Here is a 6,969-nt window from a genome sequence, read left to right as displayed (position 1 = left end):
TATTTAGTTTCGGGATCGAGAAAGTTTTAACAGAAGACTCATTTCACATTTGGCAAGCCTCATCTCAAAATAATATTAGAATCTCAAAAATTCTATTATTATTTTCAGACTTGACCTGTATCTAATGATCATTTTGTTCTATTTTTTTGATAGAAGAACGGCAGAGAAGATGGCCAGGAATAAATGAATAAACTTTGCAAATACAGCTCTAAGTGTGTAAAACTATGAATAATAAGATTAAATTACAAAAAAATGATATTTTGTGCCAATCGATAGAGTCGAATTCCTTTATAGCGACATGACAAGGAACCATCATCATGAAGAAATGTCGCAACAAAACCAATAATAAATGTGAAAGAGAACGGACGATTCAAAATCTCGCTATAGAAATATTTGTTGAAAAATGTCGTCATATAGGGACTCGACTGTAATTATTTTCATTGCACTTGCATCTTTTAAGATGGAAACAGCAACACTGTTTGCCCACTCAGCCATACTTACAAGCTTTTATTCAACCCTTCATGTGGGAGCTTTTGAAGCTCCACGTAAGCCTCGTTTATACCACTGGACGTTTCTTTTGTTTGTTACTTCCGATATCTGGAGTACAATTTTGGAAATAACAAAGAGATTACTTTTGAATTGCTTTGTGTACTGTGTACTCTGCCGTTCTACGCATAGTTGTCCCATGTTACTTTTGGTAGATTTTCTTTTTTTATCACCAATGAGTCTATTTTTATGTATTTTTTTGAAAAACTTTCAAAAATAACATTGTTTGTTCCGAAAGTCTTGAAAAACCATACAAAATCTGTTCGTCCCATCGATGATTTTCTACACATATTTGTCCCACTAGATATTTTCTATTCTCATCGATCCCACTAATCACTAATTTCCATATTTACAACTTAGGAAGTGCTACAGAGCAATAAAAACTTCTCCTTACAACGTTTGGCTACATTACGGGAGTCAAAAATTCGGTACCGAAAATCACTTTGCCTGATTATTTACATGCGGTTCGTTCATATCTTATACCTAAACCTTGTGTGCTGGTTTGTAATCTGAATGCCTTTCTATTTCATACTAATTGAAAGTTATAAGAACTGTCTTTTGTGTGTAGCCAAAATGGTGAAAGCCTAACAACGTTCATATGGGCAATCTGAAAAAAACAATTCCCCTTTGTAATTGTACCCATCTGATACTTATTCAATGAACTAAACTTTTATCTCGACTATCATCACCTGCTTATAAAGTCAAAACGATTGGCGTGATCATTTTCGTGAAAAATTAAACAGCCTTGTGTCCCCAAAACGAACATTGTATTGGGAAACATCGAATGCACGTGGAGGGACTGATATGCGTAGAAATTACCTATTGGAAGGCAAATTTCTCGGCATTATTGTCCCAGTGGGTATTTTTAAAGAAAAGAGTGTTAAACCGCAAAACATTCAACTAGATTTATTGAAAACAATCTATTGCAAGGTAAAACTGCTTAAAAATCCAGCATTTGTCATATTGGCGCAATGCCTAAAAGCAACGTGAAACTTCAACATTTTTTCCTCGTTTGCATGGTTTGGAACATGGGACAAATATGCGTAGACCGGCAGTAACTATACTTATCTGTAGCAGTAGCGGTTTAATGTTCACGTCCTCTGCCACACATTTGCTGTAAAGCCTATGAACTTTTCGGATTGTTGCCCTAACTGCATGAATCGCGAACCAGCGTTCCTCTATTGCTTTTTAGCTTTCATGAATCGACAGTTTCGACGTAGTACTAAGCCTTTCGGGAAGCTTCTGAGGGGTGTGAAGAATGAAAGTTCAAAATCGGAACACCTAATAACTTTCATCGAATTTCAAATTTAATTTGTCTGCTGGCTCAAAACTTTTCGAAATAGTTTTCAGTGCAGCTATACTAGGTAGAACTAGATACTACATTTCATATGACAAACACGGTTTAATAACTGGCCGCTCGATAACTACATGCAGAAGTTCAAGTCTTGTACAATCAATTTGTCTTCCCGATTCGCACAAATTTTGCACTAAAATTGCACAATAAATGCGTGAAATGCATAACGCAACAGTTGTACTGCGAATACATTGACATAGATTGAAATCAGAATATAGGGTAAAGGGGTATTTTGGCCAGCTTTGGGAAGTGTTCGCACAGTTCATTAAAAACAAACACAATTTTTCAAGATAAATACTAACTCTATTACACCATTGTTGAAAGCTAAGCGTCTTTTTTAATATACACTGTTCAACAATGCAATATATTGGAAAATGTCCTAGAAATAACAAAATTTCTACGAAGTACTAAAAATATATTTTGGTCCACCAAATTTTTATTTTGGCCCACCTTTAAATCTAGAGACGTGTATGGAAATAGTTCGAAATAATTATATTTAAGATCATCATCGGTATTTTTAGAGCAAAAATAGTGGGTTTGAGGAGAACATCCTTCTGCTATGAATTTTTGTAAATTTTAGGCATCTAAAAATGAAATGATTTGGCTTAAAGCGGTTTAGAAGACATTCTAATCCAATTTCATATCGTTGAATGTGATCAATTAAGAAGTAATTACCTGTAAATTGTCACAAGCTGCTTCTTTGTTCACGTGAAACGGCCGAACGGTAAACAAAGAGATGTCAAAACTTGGCATGGCCAAAATATGTTCGCTTTAGGAAGAAGCAAACATATTTCGGCCATGCGTTTAACCACTTTTTCAAATTTTTCCAACTTGTTATTGTATACAAACTGTTTATATGACATTTTATTGATGATACTACAACAACGAATTGTTTCAAAAGCATACATATTTGTTACAATAGCTTCCGGACGTTGACTTGTATATTACCACTTCCTCTTGACTTTGGGTTGACTCAGCCATGACTTTGAATAGGTATGAACTAATTCCAAAATAACACTACCTAGAGCCAGTTTTTCGCCGAAAATTATAGTGTAGTATGATTCTTAGGAGTGTTATTCAACGCTGCATGCATAGTTTTCTGATATTCATTGAATTTATCAGATAAAATGCGTAAAATGTTACCGGGTGGGCCAAAATATGCATGTGGGCCAAAATACCCCCGTTACCCTATATCGTATACACGAGAATCATGCTGTTTGTTCCGGTAAACTTCAGTTTCGGGCGAACGATCATTTTGGGTTGCTTGAAAAATTGTGCTTTATTTTCGTGCACCGGTTCATATGGACGAATTGCTCATCCCTAATAATACTCTGCAGCCGAAACAACCTTCAAGGATTCATGCTCTCCCACACAACTTAGTGACACTGGTGCCAGAATCGTGGAATCATATGCATATGGACAAAACCAGAGTCATTGTTGAATGCAAAATGTTTTGAACAAACTTAATGTCTTTTCAATTGTTTATGATTAATGACGTTTGTAAATGACCGAGCTCATGAAAGTTAACCGATCAGTCAATATTTTCATTAATCTAGTCAGTACTCAAACTATCAGTTTTGATTGCTGGTTGCACTGTTTCAACGAGAGCAACCTTCTAAAAAACATTATCAATACCAGTACAAATCAACATGACGATACTAACACCAGTGGAAATTTTTTAGGTGTAGTAGTTTAAAGCTGCCAAATACATTGAAAACACGATATAGCATGATTTGCGTCATGCCCAACACGTAATCATTGTACTAGTTCCAAGCTACATCAACAACTGCGCTAAGAACGTTCAGCTGGTTTCGCACTATCCAACTTGTGCGTGTAGGTGTTGCTTGCGTATCGCGCTGCAACAAGAAATAGATGAAAGAAGGTTGCTTTCCGAATATTTAACGGCCAGTTTATTCGTGCGAAGTATGATCCGTTTTTAATTCCTGTACGTATAAGTTTAAATTTAGGGTTAGGTTTTAACTAGTTTACAATATTCTTACGTTTTAGTGCTTCGATTATCTTTTCCGTCTCTGTATGTCGTTTATTCCGTCGATAGTTGTTGCCACGTGAATTACTATCTGAATATTGAATTAATTTGTAAAAAATACAATAAATTCAGTTAACCTCGCTTCTCACCGTAACCACTCTGCCGTATACACTTATTTCCGTTAAATAAGTTTTTCACTGCATTAATATTTAGGTTTTTATTAATAACTACTATAAGTAAATTCCTTCACCGAATTAAATTTTTAAAATAATAATTTTAGGATTATTGTATTTATAATTTTAGGATCGTCAGAAATTAGCTCTTAACGCTATCGAGTTCGCTCAATTTCTGTTTCTGCAAGTCAGCAGATACGCTGACGTATCTATCATTTCTCTCTCGCTCTTTCCGCTAAAACTGTCATGATGACGTCTCTTTCTCCATGTGTGATGCGCTATGAGGAGGTGCACACAGAACCACCCAGCTCCGATGACACTCCCCCCTAGTTCGCTGACTCCGCCTCTGAGTCAGCTAATTTTGTCTCATGCTCTATGTCAAGCACTGCCACCTTCACAGCTGGTCTCTCGTATATACCAGTTGACGTTTTAATGGTCACAGTCCGTACCTGTCCATCGCGATTCACTGTACCAATGACCCGCCCCTTTGGCCAGCAGTTCCTTGGGGAGTTTGGATCGACGATTAGAACGATGTCTCCTTCAGCGATTGGCCGAACCCTTCGATGCCATTTCGAGCGCCTGGTAATTTCTGGGAGGTATTCTCGAAGCCACCTGGTCCAAAATTGGTTTGCGAATTTTTGGGACAAATGCCAACCACGTCTCAAAGCAATAGAGTTCTCATCGAGAAGTGACCATGGCTTGGCCCCATCTGAGCTTCCCAGAAGCCAATGGTTTGGAGTGAGAGCTGGACTGGCTTCGTCTTCTATGGGTACGTGAGTGAGTGGTCGGGCATTCAAGATACCCTCTACTTCGATCAACGCGTTTCTGAGCCCTTCATCACTTGGGCGGGGAGACAGGTGTAGCTCAGATAAAGTTCGCTTGACAGACTGTATAAGTCGCTCCCAGCTCCCTCCCATATGGGGAGCTGCTGGAGGATTGAAGCGCCAGGATGTCTCCGAGGACACAAACTCTTGGGCCATTTTATGTTGATCAACCTTTTCTAATGCCTGCTTCAGTTCGCGGTCCGAACCAATAAAGTTTGTTCCCCGGTCACTATAGAATATGGCTGGAGTTCCTCGGCGTGCAATGAAATTTTCATATTGCCATTATGCAAGAGTTTGTGGTAAGTGAGCTAGCTACTTCAATATGAACAGCACGGATAGATAGGCATGTAAAAAGAACTCCCCATCTCTTCTCAACCCTCCTCCCAATTGCAACTTCCATAGGACCAAAGTAATCTACCCCGGTGTGAGTGAACGGACGAACGAACGCTGCTAAACGACAGCGAGGCAGATCAGCCATTTGTGGAGGGCGTGGGCGAGCATCTCGCAGCTTGCAGTGTAGGCAATCGAATCTTATTTTCGCATATACTCTGCGTAATCGACTGATGCAGAATCTCTGTCGGATCTCATTAATGACCGATTCATGATTTCGATGGTGAAACTTTTCGTGGTAGCTTTTGACAACAAGGTGTGTGACAGGATGTTCTCGAGGAAGTATTATGGGATTTACAGTATCCCGAGGCAGAAACTCGCACAGTCCGGTTCTGCCTCGCATACGAATCAATCCATGCTCATCGACAAAGGGATTAAGTTTATAAAGCGGGCTTCGTTTGGGAAGTAATAGCCTGGGATCGTTTTTCATTAGAACAGAAAGCTCTTCTCGGAAGGCGTCCTGTTGCGCAGCATGGAAATGGAAAACCTCAGCATTGCGGATTTCTTCACTGGTTAGACCACTACTAATTCGAGTGAAGCATTTCGGACGTGCGTTCCTCAGAAACCGAATGGCGAGTGCAGTTGCTCGGACCATACCTCTCAGACTTTGAAAGTTGTTAATCGGAACTGCCATCCTCTGAGTCTCGGTGTGCACGTGAATATTCGCTCGTAGTTCATCCATAGGTTCAACCATTTTGTCCGGTGTCACTGGCCATTCTTCCTCGCGTTGATAGAGAAAGTCAGGTCCTTTATACCATTTGCTGTCACTCGTTAGTACTAGACGACTTTGCCATTTTGTTCCCTCATCCGCCACGTTCCACTTCGTAGGAACCCAGTTCCAATCAGAAACGTTAGTCAAATCCAGAATTTCACTTACACGTGTAGCCACAAACTGGCTGTATCTACGGTGATCAGCTCTTATCCACGAAAGCGCGTTCCTTGAATCTGACCAATATACATATTTTGTGATGCTAATGTTTAATCCTTCACTGATAAGGTGGGCTAGTCTTGCCCCAATTAACGCCGCCTGAAGCTCCAGTCTTGGGATGGTGAGATATTTGAGCGGTGCTACGCGGGTTCTCGCGCCAACAAGTGAGCATTCGACCTTCCCTTTCTCTGCATACCGAAGATATACAGCGGCTGCCATACCATTCTCACCGGCATCGACGAATGTATGCAACTGAATTTCCGTTTCTTGACCAGCTGACGTTCGGAGTCTGTAGCATCGTGGAATCTTTAAATTCTCTGTTTCGGGTAGAAGCTTAAGCCATGTCTGCCATTTTTCAAAGCATTGCTGATTGATCTCGTCGTCCCAACTAGCACCAGATCGCCAGATCTCTTGGAAAAGCATTTTGAGATACATGAGATTATGTGCTGCAAGACCTAGCGGGTCAATATAGACATCATAGTTCGCAGAACCTCCCGTTTCGTGGGACGCCGCTTTGCCTTTAGTAGATCTTCTCCTAATCTGCTCCAATTTATTCCAAAGGTGAAGCAATCTGAATCGGTACACCACCAGAGGCCTAAAACCTTTTCAGTTGCCAGACTAGATGATAGATCGAGGTTTTTTGATAAACACGTCTCACTCTTAAGTGCAGCCAGAACTGACCTCGAATTTGATGTCCAATTACGGATTTCGAAGCCGCCTTGCTCGTGGATAAATCGGACTGATTTCGCCAATTCGATGACCTTTTC

General features: G+C 40.0%; 1 long non-coding RNA gene across 1 annotated transcript; it reads right to left on the bottom strand.

The window, feature by feature from the left end:
* Window positions 1–3,738: 3,738 nt before the first annotated feature.
* Window positions 3,739–5,567, bottom strand: LOC129723612 (uncharacterized). Its single transcript, XR_008727781.1, has 3 exons — window positions 4,037–5,567; window positions 3,901–3,978; window positions 3,739–3,843 (listed from the first exon to the last, which is right to left on the bottom strand). It is a non-coding gene; the product is annotated as an uncharacterized LOC129723612 (long non-coding RNA).
* Between the last annotated feature and the right edge of the window lie 1,402 nt (window positions 5,568–6,969).

The sequence above is a fragment of the Wyeomyia smithii genome, chromosome 2 (genome assembly GCF_029784165.1).
Source record: "Wyeomyia smithii strain HCP4-BCI-WySm-NY-G18 chromosome 2, ASM2978416v1, whole genome shotgun sequence".
Lineage (NCBI taxonomy): Eukaryota > Metazoa > Arthropoda > Insecta > Diptera > Culicidae > Wyeomyia > Wyeomyia smithii.
The sequence above is the reverse complement of the archived record's forward strand: the minus strand, read 5'-3'. Positions and strand labels throughout refer to the sequence as shown.